The sequence below is a fragment of the Pezoporus occidentalis genome, unplaced genomic scaffold (assembly GCF_034315485.1).
Source record: "Pezoporus occidentalis ecotype Australia unplaced genomic scaffold, CSIRO_AGI_Poc_V1 ctg99, whole genome shotgun sequence".
Classification (NCBI taxonomy): domain Eukaryota; kingdom Metazoa; phylum Chordata; class Aves; order Psittaciformes; family Psittacidae; genus Pezoporus; species Pezoporus occidentalis.
Window position 1 is genome coordinate 885,847 of NW_026916358.1, and position 20,058 is coordinate 905,904.

The following is a 20,058-nucleotide window of genomic DNA, read 5'->3' on the forward strand; positions in this document are numbered from 1 at the left end:
AACACAGACACAAATTGAAGGCATTTTTTTCCAGCTCTTTGAACTCAATTGGGGAAGAGCGTGATGGCCACTGGAAGACTTGCTCAGGGTCCAACTTGAAAAAATGGTCTCATCAGTCCTCCCAAAGGGTTTAAATTTTGGCCTACACCTGGTGGAGACAGCGGAGCACCAGGACCTTCAGGCCAGCTTTCAACCTGCTGTTCCTCATTCAATCCACACTCAGAGAGAACCTCATGCCTATAAATGCTAAAGGCGTGCTGGGTGGGACAACCCTACTGCTGAAGCCTCTTGCCTCCTAGCCACTATATCTAATACAGAAAAGCTATGCCTTACATAGTTGGAGAGATTCTAGGCGTATAGGGGTGCTACAGTCACTGATGATACACGAAGAGTGCTCTGGAGTCAGTAGTGCTTTCTGCAGCACTCATTGCCAACAGATCTTCCCTCAAGGGGTTCTAACAGCTGAGGGAAAATGCCACAGCAGACTTTTATATTAAACTAGGATGCACTGCAATATGTTTGCATTTAATGAATAAAAACAACATATGAAAAAGGGAGCCATGGCTAATGTACACGTGCTTTATCACACACTGCTGTTCTGAGACCCACATAAACCAGAAGAGCATGTCATACTATTCTGGACCAAAACTAGGCTATTTTTGTTTCTGTAACCACTGTATGAGTTACAGCAGCATCCAAGAAACTCAGTCTAGGACACGGTCTTCTCAGAGTCTAGATAAAAAAAAAGAATAGTTGCTGCTCCAAGTCAAAACAATGTAGGAATCTAATACAGGTGAAAATAAAAGGGGAAAAGAGAGGGATGGCTAAGATAACAGTAGAAGAGTGCAGTTAAACAAAAATGTAATTGAGTAGCTTTTATGAATCCCAGCCTGCTGGGAGTCACAGCGCTGTAAATATAAATAAGAACTAGATATTGCTAGCCTTATGCTAGTCCTCGTGAGTTTGAAAGCACTTCTGATTCCACAAGGACTCATTCTGAGTAACAGGCAATAAACACACTAACACTTAGAAAGTAAACATCAACTTGCAAGGTCCTTCATTCTGTGACAGCTTCCACCAAGTCAACCAAGAGCCTTCAATTGATGCTCTACTACTGCCAGAGCTGCTGGGAGTCCTGTAACCATTCAATTAGCAGGCCATTTTCTCAGCTGCACTCTCCAACTAGAGACCATGCTTACAGCCAGCATAGTGCACTGCACCTGCCAATTTTTGCCAATAACAGCTGATCCCATTTCAGACTCTTAAAGAATGTCCATTATTTCCCACTTCATCATTCTCTAAATTGGTACAACCTAATATTTGCCAGCAGGCTCCAAGTTTCAAGGAAACCAGATGGCTCCCCTCCCTTAAGTAGGTGTTACAGCTCCGCTTACCCAATTGATGGAGATTGTCTAGCTGAATTATTTGAAATATAAGGAGAAAAAGAGAAAGACATCAAATATGCAGGATTGTTTTCTACATCAGAGCATGAGGAAATACTTAGCTAATCAACAGCAGGAAAAAACCCCCATATTTTAACTATTTGAAGTTGTTAAACATAGAGTTAAAATACAGGATTCAGAACTTTCTGATTTTACAACAATGCTCCATATGGACAATGAAGTGCTCCAGCTCTTGGTATCAACACTCTGATTCTCTTGTAAGACTTAGATTATAAATCTCACTGGCTGGGATCTTATGTAACACCAAAGCTGTTCTTTTCAAAACAACAAAATCCATTACTTTTTTGTTCAAAGCAAACCTCATTAAAAAGGTCAATTAAGAGAGCTAGTATCTAAATATGGGCTAATAAAACAATAGCCCTATATTGATATAAACGAAGTCATTCTCAGTAGAAGATTAAAGGCAAAAAGAAAAGCCCACCCCAAAATAGTCAAGCTAATGGATTTCTGGGAATGTCAAAGTTTTCCTCAAATACTGGAAAAAAAATATTTGGTCTGCCAAGATAAAAAATGCTTTATAGCTTCACAACTTTATTTTTGTAGAGAAATGTTTTTAAACAGCTTTGCCCACAGATGCTGGAAAGCACTTCCCAAATAGGCTATGAATACCAGAGAAAAGGTTCTGCTTACAACGGCGTAAAAGCAAACGGTGCTGCCTCTTCACAAAGAACTTTTAGAAAGCCTTTCCAAAACATAATCATGAATGCTGCAAATTTCTTATTTTAAACTCTGAGTATGTAAACAAACATTGGTTTCTTGTGTCAGTCATCTGATCTTCAGGCAGATCTGCTTCCAGAGGAGAAGCTTAATGGAAAGTTCTGACCCACAGTCAGTCTCAGGAATGTGACATTTCTGGAAGGCTGTAGCTCTTATGACAAACTCTAATACCAGAAATCAACTTTCTTGCCCATTTTTGATCCCTCCTCTAAAAAGAACCTAGGTTTGAAATTCTGGTCCCACTAAGACCAAATCTTAAAATGCCCTTGAGACTGCAGCAGGACTGATTTTACCTCAAATCCATTCCATAACAAGGCCATGTCCTAGAAAAGTCAATATGTGATTTAGAGGGACAAAGCTTGGATCTGAATGCCAAAGCAGTCAAACATTCTCAGCAGCCCTGTAATCCTGGTTCTGGGAAAGCAAAACCTTGTGAGGGCAAGCCTTGTAACAGCTGAGGGGTCCTACTGTTCAAGAGACGTGATGAAATGGTACAGTAAAACTGTTCACAGGGTCCCAGTCACTGCTGGCTGCAGGTGCTGCATGCAGAGATAAGGATGCACCAGCCTTAGTTACAGAGCTCCCTGCTTCTCAGGGAGGCATTTTCCAGATGCATGGAACTATACTGGAGTCAGCTCCAGCTTGTCTGGTTTTGAAAGGGAAGAAGGGTGTGTGTGGAATATCTCTGTGCACAGAGCCTTGTTCACCTCCAAACAACCTTTTACCACAAAGGGAGCAGTAATCAGGCTCTGTTCATTAAAAAAATTGCTGACCTTGATCAGGGATCCACACTTGTCTCCCTGCTACAATGCAAGTTGTCATGTCTTTGGCCTCCAGCCAGACAGCCCGTGCAATATGAAATAAGGGAGAGGTTTTTTCTTCTTCTGGCTTTTAGATATGACTATTTTAGATACTGTACTTGAGACTTTACCGTATGTGTGACAAAGGCACAAAGATTAAGCTACCTCACTCAGGATTCCTCTGCTGCCAATTTTTTTTTCTTTTTATTAATCTCTTGATAAACATCATTTTTTCTGCAGAATGCATTATGGTGACTTTCTCTCTTCTGTCTCTGTTGCACATACTTGCATACACTCACACATATACACACAACACAGCTCACGATACATGTGGGTTTAAAAGGGACTACTTGTAAACAGCTTCAACATATTTCTTTCTTAAGGATGAGGGGATACAGGAGAGAAACTGTCATCTGCACTGACTACCCCCTTAGTCACATAGGTAGGATTTAATATGCCCCTTATATACCAGTGTGATTTAATGATTTATAGTTTCAATGGGCAGCATTATGCATCTACTTACATGCCCCCAGCTGGGATGAAGAATGAGAAAAAAGCTACTTCTTGTCCAGCGTGGGTTATAATTAATTCTAGTTTTAGTCCATATGACAAATTATTACTGCAGAACTTATTGTTGTTATTATAGAACAAGATAGGAGCATGGGAAATTTAGGTCAGGTTTAAATAATTAACCTGTACTGCATCTCCCTTGACAAACATGTCACTGCATTTACTAATCCATGGTAGTGGCAAATTGTTCTAGCTCAGTTTAGAGCTCCCAGGGACACCTTGATGCAACACAGCAGCTCCTGGGTTTTTGTAGTTCACCGACAATGCTGTATTCTGTAAATGAGAGGACAGTAAGTCTTATTCTGCTATGGAATACTCTTAGCTTTCTAGACATTTAGGTCTGGATAAGGGATTAGTTTCTGACTGGTATCTGACCTACCAAAGAGAGGACCACACTCTGTGTCTGGCTGAGCAACACACTTCAGTGCATACTTGACACTATGCAGGCCAAAGTGTCACTAATGGAACTAAAATGCCATTTTTTTCTGAAAAAAGAAGGGTTGCAGTTACACACGTGCTTCAGTATTTTGTTAAACTGGAGCCAATTTGAAGCAGAAAGGATAATTTATTAAGACTTCCAGGAAAACAATGCTTCATTTGCTGCATATGCCTTTTTTCTATCTTTATGGAAAGTATTAGATAAAGAATAGTGCTTCTCAAATACAGGTGTAAGATCAGAAATATGTTACTTCAGGCCTTTTTAAAAGTGAAATGTTACAAACCCCCACAAACCAATTCATACCTAAGGAAAAAGAACAAATTGCTAAAAAAAAATATCCTGCTCAAGGTCTTGGAAAGGAATCACTGAGCAGAGCGAAATGAAAATTAAAATTATTAATAAAACTTCTTCACAATGTCCCCTTGAAAAACTGAATTTTCACCTAGGCACTGCTAATTTTTATACTTCACAGTTCATAAATATTGAGAAGCCATGCCTATCTGAATTTTATGTCTTGCAGAAACTTTGGCAATTTGGAGTTCCATAGCTGATTTTGTGATTAAAATAAACAGGTTGAATTTATTACTGCATTTTCACTTCAGAGTAGTTACTTTCAGGAAATATTAAGTTCTTATGCCCTCATTAAATTAGTTTCACTAGTATTATAACTTATGTTCTGAAGCACAGTGAAGTTAGTAAGTAAGTGAGGGCATAACTACACAAGAGTCTCTTGTCTCTGCTTGGTCCCTGAGAGGACTGCATCTGTGAAAGCACTTTCATCCCCAAAAAGCAGCATTTCAGAAAGCTAAAGCAGCTTTTCCTTACCATTATCCCTACCGGAAAATGCAGGAAACCACCTTTCTTCTACTGTAGCCAAGTAGCAAAACATCCCTTGACACAAATGGCCGTTAGGTGAAAGTACCTAATACTTTACCTAATACTTTACATGTACATCGGGTAAGTTAGTACAGCGGATGCACAGCAGTTCCAAGGGCTTACTAATGGCATATTAGCAGAAAAAAAGTTATGCCAGAGGTTCTTCAAACAAATCATATTGAATGCATCTGTAATTTTCATCTTTTATATGTTTCGCAAATTCAGATTCAAAAATGTTTAGAGAAAGCCTCCAAAGTTCTCCATGGACAGTTTAAATTCATTGGATAGAAGTTACAAAATCCTATCTATCTATCTCAATTATTCATTTAGGCACCATCTTCTAATGAAGAATTCTTAGTAAGGCACAGTTCAAGAGAAAATATAGCTAAACCAAAGCATTATTTAATGTTTTTGTGTTAATTTCTAACAATCCGCTATTGCCTTTTCTAATTTATTGCCAGGGAGGGACAAGCAAATGTGGAACAGATTTTCTGCAAATGGTTTATCCATCATAGAAGATAGATTTCTGAAACCCCACACTGATTGAGAGCAGAATTATTCCATGCATCCAGAAAATACAACAAGCGCAGTGTATGCGCTTGCTTGAACACATGCAGATGGAGCAATAGCTTCAGGAACAATTTGCTAGGGCACATCTCAAACTTCAGGTGTCGTCTTCCTCCAGTCATAGGCTGAGATGTGTCTCATTCTCTTTTCCAAAAGCCTGTTGGATATGTTAACATGTTCTCAGGGAAGAAAGTTCCTAAAACCATACAGAAGACAGCCTTTCTAATAAGGGTCATACATGTACACAATTATGTATAGTCTGCGAAAAGCAAGCCAATCATTTCTGTCTACAATATGATTCCCTGAAAGGCAGTAGTACTTAGCAATCTATTCCCCTGTCTTACAAGATCTTTCGTATCTAGAAGCAATGTCACTTCTAACGCACTGAGAAGCCGAAGGAATGTTGCATATTAGAACAGCATGTGCTTGGACGAGCGTGTCATCATGATCTTGCAGAATGAAAATAAATGATGCGTGCAGCAGAAGTAAACACTAAGCCCTGGGTGGTGAACTGGGAATTTTTCTGTTTTTTTTTTTTTCCCTTTTTTTCCAAACAGTTTGAAGACGGAAAATGGTTCTCAGTGAGGGAGAACAAACACACGGCTTGGTGAATCCCAGAAAAAGGCGCAGGCTGCTGCGAAGTCTGCTTAGGAGCAAAGCACTGTGAGTAACTTTATGGAAACTAAATATCCATTGAGAAGAAAGAAAATAAAACTAAATGCAATGACACTAAAAATAGAAGAATCCACCAAAAAGAAGTATGCTTTCCGCATCTCTCTCCACTTCCTGAAACAATTCTAGATATGTAGCCTTCATCAAAAAGTATAAGGAGTATCTTACTCTGATCTGTCAGTTTTGAATCTCAGATCTGCTGTGTGTCTTCAATATGCCTAAGGATTTCCTTCTCTTTTCTTCCTATCTGTCCTCTATGGACACCCTTTTTCATAATGAGATGCTCATGACTGTACCAAAGCTCCTTTGAAAGTAAAAATATAACCAAATACAGCTTTACTCAACATCAGAAAGAATGGGAGAATCCAGCCTATTTTTACTTATAAATTATTCAGAAAGCTAAATAAAAAGAGCAGTCATGAATTCACGGGCTTGATCCTAAATCCTTTGAAGTCAGTGGCAAAACTCCAGCTGCCTTCAACGGTGGAAGGCACCATCTGGCACCAATTTCAGTACCAGAGGAGTCCCTGTTGGAGACTGTGAAGTTTTTACTGACAAACTACTTTTTCACTAAAAACCAAGACTCATTGGAACTTAAGTACTTTCCAGGAACATGTTGATTTTGACAAGATGTCCATCAGGATACATTTCTCAGATGATGTTTCTCAGCTAAGAAACAGAAATGACCAAGGCTACAATGGTTTGGGAGCTCACCTGAGTGAAGTGACTGAAGGTCCCTGTGTGGAAGAACAGCATGGGAGACATAACACAACATTACCACTTTCTTAGTAGAAAGCCACTAGCTTTCTGCCTATGTTGAGTCTCCTTCATTCTTGTTAAACTGAAAACCTTTGCAACTCTTCCTCTGAGTCCAGGTGCCCACCTGCACAATGATGAAGATCCTGGTGCTGGTAGAAGTGTGAGCAGCCTTATGCTGGGCAGCAGCCTGGACAGGAGACCAAGATGGACTCAAGAGGCTTTCAGAAGCAGTTCAAATGTAGTTCACATGCCTTACTGACACCTGGCAGCCTTTTACTATTGCTGCCAGCTACTGCAAGGAAGGGTAAGCCCTCTGGAGCAGCTTTGTGTTGAAATCTGGAAATCCCTTCGCTTGCAGAAACTTTCACTTTGAGCCACCTGGACCTCAAAACTTCAGCGTGGGCTAGGAAAGATACTGCAGTTCCTGGAGCAGAGCTGTGTAGGTCAAAGGGATTCGTAAGCAATACCTGCAGTGTCAATGTGCCTTAAAAAGAGCCAACCCTCCTTTTTTTAGAGTTTTCTGAAACTTTCTACCTCTTCCTCAATGTTCCACAAGGGTCCTGGTGCTATTGTTCACCTGGGTGATTAACAGTGCCCATAAAATACTGAATTACCTGAAAATTGACAAGTCAAATAGCACCAATTACGGCAGAGGATCTCTTCAGAGCCAAGGCAGTCATCAAACCTGGGACCCTTATAGCAAACAGCTTCTTTTTTTTAATAACAAAAAGTGTGACCCTGAGTAATTATAAATGGGATTGTGAACCAGACAATATCATTTACGTTGTTGTGTGGACCCTTGTCCTCTTGATAGCTGCATAGTGCACACATGCTACCAGATATGACATTGTGCTCTTCTGCTCATTCTCTGAGATTTCATCCTGCAAATACTGTTCTTGAAAATACTGGTTTTATAATGTTCAGGGTTGTGTGGAGGATGCAAGAATACCATGTCTTTTTTTAAGGAAAACAAATTTTCCAATTCAGTATGATTGTGCAAGGCATTTGATATTGCCCTGCATGACATTGAGAAGCATGCATGTGATGGACGGACCACTCAGTGAATAAGGAATTGGCTGGGTAGTTGCACTCAAAGACTTGTGGTCAAAGGCTTGATGTCCAAATGGAGACCAGTGATGAGTGGCATTCATCAGGGGTTAGTATTGGCACCAGTGCTGTTCAACATCTTTGTTGACAACATGAACAGTGGGATTGAGTGCACCCTCAGCAAGTTTGCCAATGACACCAAGCTGTGTGGTTCGGTTGATACGCTGGAGGGAAGGAATGCCATCCAGAGGGACCTTGACATGCTTGTGAGGTGGGCCAGTGCAATGCTCATGAAGTTGCACAAGGCCAAGGGCAAGCTCCTGCACCTGGGTCAGGGCAATCCTGAGCACAGCTAAAGGCTGGACAGAGCCTGGATTGACAGAAGCCCTGAGGAGAAGGACTTGGGGGTGTTTGATGACGAGAAGCTCAACATGACCTGGCAGTGTGCACTTACAGGGCAGAAAGACCACCATATGCTGGGCTGCACCAAAAGAATTGTGGCCAGCAGGTTGAGGGAGGTGATTCTCCACCTCTACTCTGCTCTCATCAGATCCCACCTGGAGTACCGCACACGGTTCTGGGCCACCAACATAAGCAGGATGTGCACCTGTTTGGGTGAGTCCAGAGGAGGCCAGGAAAATGCTCCAAGGGCTGGAGTACCTCTCCTATGGAGACAGGCTGAGAGAGTGAAGTTGTTCAGCCTGAAGAAGAGAAGGCTCAGGGGAGCCCTTCTAGCAGCTTTCCAGTACTCAAAGGGAGCCTGCAAGGAAGCTGGAGAGGAACCTTTCATAAGAGCATGTAGTGACAGGAGAAGAGGCTTTAAGCTGAAAGATTTAAATTAGATATTAGGAAAAAAATTCTTTACTATGAGGGTGATGGGACCTTGGAACAAGTTGCCCAGAGAAGTTGTGGCTGCCTCATCCCTGGCAGTGTTCAAGGCCAGGTTGGACAGGGCTTTGGGCAAGCCGGTCCAGTGTGAGGTGTCCCTGCCCATGGCAGGGGGGTTGGAACTTGATGATTGTATGGTCCCTTCCAATAGCAGCAGCACTATGATGCTATGATTCTATGAAAGAAACATATATATATCTGCTGAAGTCCTTTCTGAATTTGACAACAGAATTGTTCTGGTGGATAATAAGGCCTACATGTACCTCATATTGCCAATGCAGAAAGCATGAAGTTGGGTAAACCTGTGAAGGACTTGGAAGCTCTTGGAATTGCAGCAAAAGGAGCTCATGGGAAAGCCAAAGTTGTTTTTCAAATACTGCAAGGCTTGCTCTACACTGAGTAAGTAAGGAGTCTTTGTTGTGGTGATTTACAACTTTGAGTAGAATAAGAAATCTTGTGCAACTGGGGAAAATTAAGTTTTATGTGCTGCAACTGAAGATTACCTGTGGGGAATCGCACACAAATAAATGTACTGCTTTCCTTATTTCTGATAAAGCAGTGAAATGAAGAATGAAAGCAAATGCCAAGAAAATGTTTTGGTTCAATTGCTTGTAAAAGGAACCAAGGTATACACACTTCAAGCAGACATTAGCACTACAGGGTTGTGATAAACAGCTTTTGCCCTGTGTGTACTATATTTAGGACAGATGTTTTTTTACTACATAGTCTTCTGGCTCCTGCTTCCCAAATACAAGACAGAGAAGGATTTCTGGATGTGATACAGAGTATTTGCAATAGAATAACGTCCCATGGGGCTGTATAGTTAGATTCTGTGTGTGTGGAGTTCCTGCTACAGCTGGCTGCAAAGCGGGATTGCTGGTTGTGGTGGAGAGTTGCAGCACCAGCTCTAGGGTCACACTGTATTTCACTGAAAGCAGTCAACATCAAAGGATGTTACAAAAGAGGCTGCATCATTGGAGCACAGTGTCCAGGCCTTGGGCTCACTATTTGCCTGTTAGGGTGAAAATAGGAGTCAGGACATGATGTGCTGCTGTTTCACCCAAGCGTCTGATGACTCCCTAGAGAGACAGTTCTGAGATATTTCTCTGAAATGGAAGATGAACTACACGTTTGAGATAGGCAGCAGCACACCAGGATACACAGACTGTCTATATGACAAGGAGACCATCATTCTTACCTAGGTACACAGACGTAAAAAAGGAGCTGCCAGCCTGAGTTTGCACCTTGTACTTGCACTATCTTGTTTATTATGGTGTAAACTCTGCTTTAAATTAACTGCGTATTTAATGTGCCTCCTTTCCATACAGATGTGCTGATGCCTGGTACAACAACACAGGTCTATTTTTTGTCAGTGGGAGCAGTACTTTGCATCCTTCTTCACCTACACAGTAAGCAGTTATTTTTAAACAATTCTTATAGGAGGTTGTCTTACCTTGGAGACCTTTATACTTCTGTCATACTTATTTTTTAATAAGTGCGGACAACAGACAGGGATAGCATTAGGTAGCAGTGGGAGCTGCACATGGCATAATCATGTACAATCTCAGTTGTGTAGGAAGCCTGACCAGGCTCTGAAAGCCAGTCTGTTAAGATATGGAAACGTGTCTTCTGTGCTATATGACAATGTGATTGGTTTTGCAACCCTCCCCCATCATCTTGCGGAAATAAAATCTGAGAAGGCTGAACTGTGACGAGTTCCCTTGACTCCTCAAATTCTTGACTGAAAATGGCAGCATTCAGCCTCGCACTCAGGCCACGACTGGCTGCCCCTTGCCTACAGGAATGACTTGCAGCCTTCTTTGGAGAATCTGAGATGTTAAAGTATGATTGGATACAAGTCCAAGGTCAGAGTCAGATGTCTCTCCACTGACTTGCCAACAGCTGCAGTCAAGGAGTTCACTGAACTTTCTGGCTATCAAACTAGAAAATGTTATTTGTTCAACTTCCTGAGTTTGATTTCTGGTTTAGGGTAAAGGACATGTACCCAGTGCGGTTGAGTCATGCAATGAAGCGACTAGTACACTTCCTTCTTGTGCAGTCACCTAAAGCTGGATTCATGCTCTGGTGTCTGTCAAAGCCTGGTCTGCAGCGGGTGTCACTGCTGTATAAGAGGTGTACCATTTCTTCAGTGCCAATAAGCTTTGAGCAGATCTTTTAGGATGCTCAGGCACATGTGTCACATTACTGCAATAAAGTATGATGATTGCAGGCATTTGTCACTTTTATGACATTCATATGCAAATGCTGTTTATGTTCGTATGCTACAACTGGAAGGAATTTGGGAAACCACTGCTCTAGGCCATGCTGTTTGAGTTCTGAGATGGCAAAATTAATGGGCTAGCAAAAAATCTGCACAGTAGGAAATCTTTCTGAAAGTGCAGAACACTTCTGATTTGGCTTTTTTTTTTTATTTTTTTTTTACCCTGTTTCTGGAATTGCTCAAGCTCAAAAACTTCCCTAACACATTCCTTTCTGACAATGGACTGCCCTGGCTTGCACCTACATTCTGTAGACAGAGAGACAGGTTGTCCTGACGAAACAGAGTTTTTGCAGACTACAACCACACTGTGCCATGCAGTTACACAGAGACATTTGTTAATAACACATTATTTTTGCCATTAAATGCTGAAGAATTCCCACCACACGTCAGAACTCCATTGTGAAAAGCATTATGTAAACACAGAGCAACAAGACATCTCATGGCCCAAAGAAAGTACAATTTAAAATGAGGACAAGAGACAATATATAGATACAGACAAAATACATAATGAGTCAGTCTTATCAGCAAGATGGTCAGAGGATTTTGCATCCCATAAATCCTTTGTAAGCATCACAGCCAAGAACAATTTTAGAGAGGAGTCTGAAGGAGCAGTGCTGATGCAGATGTCCAGATGCTTTTGAAGAATTCATCACAATAGTGAAGACCACTATGAAGGAAAATGGAAATTTGAAAAAACTGACAAGGTGATTGGCGTTACTGGGTGATCAAAGACACTGATTGATCTTTCAGTAGTGAATAGAAGACTACTGGTAGGGGGAGTAATAAGTAATTAAAGTTTTGCAAGTAAGGGAAGGTTGTATGGGCCCCACAGGACAGAAAAGGGCTTCAGACAGAAAGAAAGAAGTGACAGCAGATGAGTACTCTGGATGATCATGAACAAAGCAGGACTACATTTCCTAAGGATGCAAAAAGGATGTAGCCAGAATGAGGATACAAGATGCTGAGAGTCTGATCTTTGTGAATGCCCAGCAGTCAGGTTGGCTAAAGACCATGTAGGGCTGCCACCCACATCATGAATGGAGCCAGGCATGAGGGTGTGGCTCCCACTGGCAACGTCTTTATTACTTTCCATGAAAGTACATTGATCCCTCTTTAACCAGTAACCATATAGGAACAGTCACACACTTAACTAACTTACCTATGACTGTGTGCTGCACTGAAAACTCTGACTTGAGTGAGAGTTGCTCTGTGCAAAAGCAGACATATATGTCTCTAGAGTGGTGCGGAGCTGCCATTGCTATGACCTTACACTCAGCCTTTTAGAGTGCTTTTGTGTCCTAAGGACCCTCGTATGACAAAGCCTTGGGCTTGAGACAGTAACCAGCCAAGGTTAAATGATGACAGCCCCCCAGCTACTGTGGGGTAGAGAAGCTCAGTGCCAGTACCAAGATCTCTCAGACATTGTCATAGCCTGGGGGACTGCTAAAAATGATGTATTGTCGTGGTTTAAGCCCTCCTTCCACCCCAGTAATTCATACATTAAGGGAGAGAAAAAACAGGCACCCATCAAATCAATATAGCCACACTTTTCCCTTCTGAGCAATGCATCCGTGGAAATAGAAGTCTTTGACTGGAGCAAGGAGAGAAGGTGCTGAGGCCATTATTTCTGCTGTGAAAGTGAAGGCACACAGTTTTTCTTCCTGCACTAGGAAAAGAAAAGGGACAAAAGAGGAAGACATGCCTGTAAATCCCTTATTCTGCAGCCGAGATGGAAGAAGATCACAGAAAAGGGATCAATGAGATGACAAGAAACATGCTACTGAGCTTTACTTTCCCCACTAAAAGCAAGGCCAGCAGGGAGTGTTATCCCTCCTTCAGCACGGTCGCTTTCTTCTCGAATCAGTAACACGAGGCAGAGCTGCTTCTTTTCTCAGTGCCCTCCCCTTAGCCATGGGGTAAGAGAAGAGTATCTCCAGCATGAGTACACCATCACTGCCTGAATGCTCTGGCACCTCTCCTGCTTTGTCCCAGGGTTTCCAGAAAAATTCTGTTACAGAAAAATTCTATTATGGAAACCTCTCTCATGAAATTTCCTGTCAATTTGATTCAATTGTGTCTAAACAGATCGGAAGACTTCAAAGTCAGATTTAGAGCAGGACACTCCCTCCAGCCTTACTTAAACCTCAGCTAATATTATCAAATTTGTTTATGGACTACCTAGTGCTGCTTTGTCATAAAATTATAACTTAATAAAATAATTAGATAAATTGAGGGACAACCAGGAGGTAGAGGAGGTTGTTTGTACAAAGCCCCAAATTCCTCACCATTTTGGCACGATTGCTTTAAAGCACAGTTCAACAGCAGCACTGCCTGCAGAGTATCTGTGGGTGAGGGTTATTGCCCCAGTCACGTTTTCCTGCAGTGAGTGTGAGATGCCATATGTCCTCCTTTCCCATCCTCCCACTTTCCACCCTGTATCAGCATGGATGTTCATGTGGCTGTGCAGTAAATGGGATGATGGAACAGATAAGACTGGAAAGTAAAAAAAGAATGACAACTTAAAGGAGTAGCTTTCAACAGGGTGAGGTCCCTGATGAATCTCTGCACGCAGCCCCAAGTAAAGTGTTGTCACAGATGAGGCAAAAGGAGGACAATCCCTTTAGCAGCAGCCCTTGTTTTTGTTAGATTAAAATAACACCAGCATCACACTCAAAAATGGACAGCAGAACATAAACAATGGATGGTCTACTTAGTAAAGAAGCAAAGTAAGCAGAACCAAGGACTCCTATGTAATTTCTTCTACATGGGTAGACTAAACACAAAGGGGTGAGCCTTTGAGAATCCTGTATGCTCTAGAGAAAATCTGGAAAAGATGAGATCCTCAAATTAATTCCAACTATTCCCCCTGTTTCTGATTTTTGTTTTGAATTTGTTTGTACTGATTCCTCCTTTTGTCTTTTGAACTTGGTTTTCTCAATGTTCAGCTTTAACACCTAACAAAGTGTTAGAGGATTCGAGACTGAACTCAAACATCTGGTTTTGGCATAGCTAATGACATTTTTAGGACAAAAATCAATTTCATATGTTATTTTTGTTGTTTGAAGCACGTGTTCAGCATACACATGCACTCCTGGGTCTTGTCCTTACAATAAAGACAGTTTGACCATTCCAGGATCTGCCACAGTTAGAAGTAAGGAAAGAAGTAAAACCATTCATAGCTTCATCCTATCACAAAACTACTCCTCTTTGAAAGCTTAAAGGGTCACACTCGACCACTTTTTGACTCTTCACCATGGCAGAATAATATTTATGTAACATGCTATCTTCTGAAAACAGAGATCAGAGGAGGCTCTAACAGGCACTGCCTGGCAAATCAGTTATTGCGTCACTGACATCAGCTGTCCACCCTGTCCCTCTGATGGAGGTAACATTACCCACCACAGGCACACCAAAGGATAATGTGTGCTTCCACCTTCTCCATGTCCTTTAACAGGCTGGGGTTTTAATATTTGACCCACTTTTCTTTGGCAGTCCCAGCACCAGTGTCGCGGTTGACCCATTTGGATTGAAGATATCCACACTGAGAGTTTTAAGGCACCAGGAAAGCTCCCAAAGAAGGAAGCTAATTAAGATGTGCAACATGCACTAACAAGAACATGAGGAAACAAACTGAAGAATGCCTGTGTGAGAAATAATTAAATCCTTTAGGATTTTCTTTTTAATTAACTGCTAGCCAAATCATGTGTTTGTTGACATATAACTTCTTAACATACATTCATGCATTAGCTCTAGGTAAGTGAGACTGAAAGATACTTTCTCTTCAAAAGGAAAAAAGATCCCAGGAATTCATCAGTGCTGAAGCAACCTTTAGAAGCTGTCAGAGATGATCAATGGCTGGAAAAGACAAAAGCCCTGTTCTCATGCCTCCTCTAGAGAGACTGGATTACTGATGATGTGCTCTAGAGCTGCCCCAGGATAGCAGGCACGCTCAATGGGGAATGCTAATTTCTAGTCCTCGGAAATCTGTGCTGCTGTGGAAACATTTCAATCCAATGGTTGTGTGTTATGAGGCTGCTGAGAACCACTGGGAAGTCCAAAACATTTGTTGCACAGGCAAAAGCTTAAGTAATGTGCTATTTATTTAGTTGGTCCTATCATAGAATCACAGAATCACAGAAATAACTAAGTTGGAAAAGATCTAAGGGCCAAGGGGACTGATGCTTATCCTGAGGTATTTTTCCACTTGAAACATTGCAGGACCACATGAACATCTACTTTTCTGTATGTTGAAGAGACTTCTTCAACACCCGTATCAAGCCTCACCTATCCCAGGAGAAGAATAAGGAAATAGTGGGTAGTAGAGTGCACCCAAGCCTCCCCATGATTTGCTGTGCATGGGTCTAGGCACTACCAAAAGCTTACATGTTCAGGGCACCTTGTTGCTTCTTAAAGAGACAGAAGTGTTAAGGTTCCTTAGCAAAATCAGAACAAACACTGATAGGTGTATGACAGATAGGAACTGTTGGAAATTGATAAATATTGCCTATAGCATTGAAAACCTCACTTGAATGTAGACTCTTTGCTGGTGAAATGGAAGGTTTTATGTACAATGTGCATTGTGAACCTTTCCCTTTCACACCATGCAGAGCACAGACTCACAGCCCAAGCAACTGCAGAAGACAAGGAATAGTTCCCCCTCCTTTAGGCTGGAGCTGGCAGCCCTCCCTCCCCTGCCCAAATGATGAAGAGAAACAGGCTCTTCTACATGTAGGCTCATCTGACATTTTTTAGATATTTCCATTAAGCAGCAAGGCCTATTTATCTCCCTATGAGCGCCTGGCTATCTCTCTCAATGCTAAGGGGCAGTCCAGTTAGCTCAAATGTAGATATACATCTACTGCTGGTCAGATAAACAGTACACAGACACCTGCAAGGTCTTATGAAGGATAAGAGTATTTCCCAGTTCAAAAGTGGTACTGAAGGCAGAACTGCTGCTTCTTGGTGTGACTCATCAGTATGACTGCACTTCAGCGGATGTTTCTTCACCTAACATCCAACAGAAAATTTAGAAGTTTAAAAGAGAGTGTGGAAAGAAGGATGAAAGGATAGTAAAGAGAAAGAAAGCATTAAAATGGATGAAAAGTATCTACCAAGATGCAACAGTTAGTTTGTGAAGACATTTAGTTCTCTCTGTCCAGGGAAATTGGGGGAGTCATCACTAGTGCTTTTTTCTGTAACAAAAACAACCCCAGGACCATGAGAGGAGAGCATAAACTTCGAGGCAGGAACCAAAACTCAGCTTAGAAATAACAGAAATGAGACAGAACTGAACCCAGGACCAGAAGACATGTATTCAAGCACAAGCATAACTCAGGGAAGTTGGAGGGAAAGGGAAGGGCTGATGGGGTAGTGGTTTGTGCTGATGCCAGAGGGAAGTGGCAGCACATGCAGAACAGAGCAGGCAACACCCCAGTCAGCTTGCACTGTGAAGGATGGCAAGCAGGGTTTTGCAGAAGTGCTGTAAATCCTTGAGTGCACTGTGGCTAGAGATCAAAGTCTTGTTATCAGATCAAGAGCAGAGGTCAGTCCATCTTAGTTAGGTACCTCACTTGCACTTCAATTTTTGGCACCTAGGAGGCATGGCTTCAAAAATGTCCCATATAGATACAAGAATGATATATATATGCTTTTGAATAACTCAGGAAATTGACTTATTTGTCAAGATTGTGTGCTTAAGTTGGTTGGGCTGGGAACCTTCTATAAATTACCCTAGAAAGCTATTTTTACAAAATAAAATCTAGGAAATTTAGATGTTACTCATAATGGGGGTTGGGCAGGAAAGACATTCCTGAATGTGACAGCTAGAAAATTTCTGGTTCAACAGTCCCTGAAACAATAAGAGGTGATAATAGTTTGGATGTGGTTTTGATTAATAGAAAGATTGGTCATAACATATAAATCTGAATAAATTAATTATGATTAATTTATAATGTTCATTCATGTGAATGCAGGCAGGAGACCTGTAACTAAAACTGTCAATTCCCCAAAGGCAAATTTTCACAACTTACGGCTACATCTAAATTTATTTGCTGGGTCTCACCACGACTCACCACAGATCTCATGACTGTCTGGGCTGGAGGATGACTCAAATGTGACAACACTCCCACCTGTCTCTGTATGCATTCCGCAGTGCCCACCTGAGGTGAACTTTGGAGGAACGTGCTCCCCAACGCAGAAACCAGAAAGCGGTCCTGCATTGGCTTGTCCAGATATAGCCTGAAGGGAGCAAGTGATTAGAAAAGGTCGAGACAGCTGAGTAGCTCAGCTAATCTAGTGTAGGGGAAACCTGGCATTTAAGTCAAAAGGTGAAAATGCAGCTTGTTTTTGTGTCCTAAAAATGAAGAAAAGTCTTACAGAATCTGCATGAATGATCACCTTATGAAGGATGTTAGAAATTACTTGGAAAACTTAAAAAGAAATTATTCAAAATTAAAAAAAAAAAAAAAAGTCCAAAGTCATGCTAATTTACATTTTAAGTAGGAAATTCAATCAAAGACCAACTGGTTCTTTATTCATACAAGCAAAAGGGAAAATAAGAAATTGAGCTGTTATGCAGAAAAGATGTGCCATAGATTTAAAATAATATGTATATGTAATATACAGATATATAATTTTATATTATTATATATTGTATGTTCAGTCTTCTCCCTTCTGACTGATGTTACAATTATTATAAGTTCTTTAAATTATTTTACTTTATATATGTGTAACAGTGCTTTAAATCAGCATGTTTTATTCATAGATTGATGTGGAAGTAGTACTAGGTGTATAGGATTACACTGTACTGAGGTTCCCCTTGAAGCCTACAACGCAAATTCTGCATGTTTTAGTTTGAAAGTGAAACATGGCAACTGTACTTTGTTCATGTAGAAATCTGATACCAAAGAGTATCTTGTAATATTCTAAGATATTCTATGAAAGAGGAAAACAAGTAAAACCAACTTTTTAGAAACATGAAGGTGCAGGAATAAAAGTCTTGAAACAATGTAATTACAAAATTTGAAATGCCTATCAACAAAGCTTTTCAAAAGAAATTAGCTGAATACCTCTTACAGCTTACATCATTGTCAGCTTTCCAAAGTTCTCATTCCATTTTTATCTGATGCACAAAAGGAGACAGAACAGAGAAAAATCAATTCTGATGTTAACAGGTATAATTCTTAACTTATTGGTGTCACACCTGCTTAGTACTGGGATGGATTTTCTCCTCTGAGATTTAGTAAATCAGCCGTTCTAAAATCATCTGCATTAGTTTCCTTCTACCTAACTTTCAAAAGCCTCAATTTTTATTAGCATTAAATGATACTAGCAAAGCTAAAATGAACCACTTTGTCAGGCCTTAAAACCAAAGATTTTTTGTTCTTTTTTGACAGGGCACCAAACAAACGTTGCTCTCTTATGAATGTCTAATGCTCCTTTTTTTTGGAAGGATTTCATAGAAGATACTCTGAAAGGCATAGAGTATACTGCCACAGAGACCACACATATGTAAATGATGGGTCAGACATCAAGGTTGAATTCATTATGAGAGTCCCATAGTGACCCATCTGTCCTGCAGATGAAGAGAGGAACCAAACAGATTGAGGGGAGAGAAAACATGGACGAGAAGTGGACAGGGCAAAAAATATTTGTTGATGTTGTTGAAAATGGTCAAAACACATATGAGAATCGGAAATGCCTACATGCACACATCTCAGTTTTCAAGAATATAACAATGATGACTGCCACTGGGGACAGAAGGATATTGGGAAATGGCTAAGATGGAATCTGCATATAAAGACAAAGGTATAAAGTGTGCCATCCAGACTCAATGCCAGATTGGGGGCCACACCACTAGGAAAATGCTGAATAATCAAGTAAGCCTATAGGCTGGGCTATGGGAAAGTCTTTGCTCTCTTCAGAGTGGCTCCCTGCATCTCCTCCTGGAAGCCTCCGAGTCTGGACACACAGATACAGACACACGCATTAAGCTCTCAACCACTTGCATTTATCTGCAGGCTAACTAGAGGTTACTCTCAGCAAAGTACATAGTTATACATCTAAGAACAAATTCTGCTGGGAAGATGGGTCTCAGTGAAACAATTCAGTGACCACAGCTGGGATCCTGGTAGATGTGTGCAGGGTCCCCTGTATGGGTTAAGCTGTTTTAAGATGATTGGTAGCTCCAGTGGTACAGCACAAAATCATTAAATGTGGTGCTCTGCTCTGCAAAGCTAATTTTGGAATGAAAAATTGTTGTTTTCTTTAAGAAGTGTATTTGCCTTTGGATTTTATTTGATTTTATTTTACTTTTGGCTGAACTCTTTTAAAATACTTGCTAGAGCTCCATTCCCCTGGGTCTCTGGGGAGTCTTGTAGATCTGTGCTGCAGGGCACTGAAGCCATCATCTCCACCCATTCTCCTCCTCCCTTCCTCTCCTAGACCTCTTTTCCACCTTTTTCGCTTTTTGACTGTGAGGAACAGGAGAAGACCCTCATTACTGTGCTTCACTGCTCTGTAAAAAGAATTTTAAAACTTCTAATATTACTTAATCACAGATTTCAGTGACCCTGCTGCCACAAAACATTAAAACAATGGGCTGGCACTTCATCAATTGTAATTTGCTGATATTACAGTCACAGGAGTGCTCAACATAATTGCCTTGCTCTGCCATGGGACTCTTAAGGCTTCTTGATCTCAGTCAATACTTCCTTGCACTGGCGGCTGCAGTCAGAATTTTTTGTCTAACAGCTGAGCTTTTCGAATTTCCAGTTCCTGCCCATCTGAGCAGGATGCGACCCTCCAAATGCTCAGCACTCCATTGCCCTCAAATTTCATTCCCAGACACTTAAACCTATTAGGACACACTTTATTCTTCATTAGTCTCAATTTTACACATAGAGGCACAACACTTACTTACAACCTCCAAACAGAGATAATAACAGCAGTTATCAAGGACGAAGAACCTAGCTTGAAGAC

General features: G+C 41.1%; 1 protein-coding gene across 1 annotated transcript in view; it reads right to left on the reverse strand.

The window, feature by feature from the left end:
* Positions 1-20,058, reverse strand: part of SH3RF3 (SH3 domain containing ring finger 3) — a 250,395-nt gene that overhangs the window by 62,047 nt on the left and 168,290 nt on the right. The gene's annotated exons all lie outside the window — the stretch shown is intronic.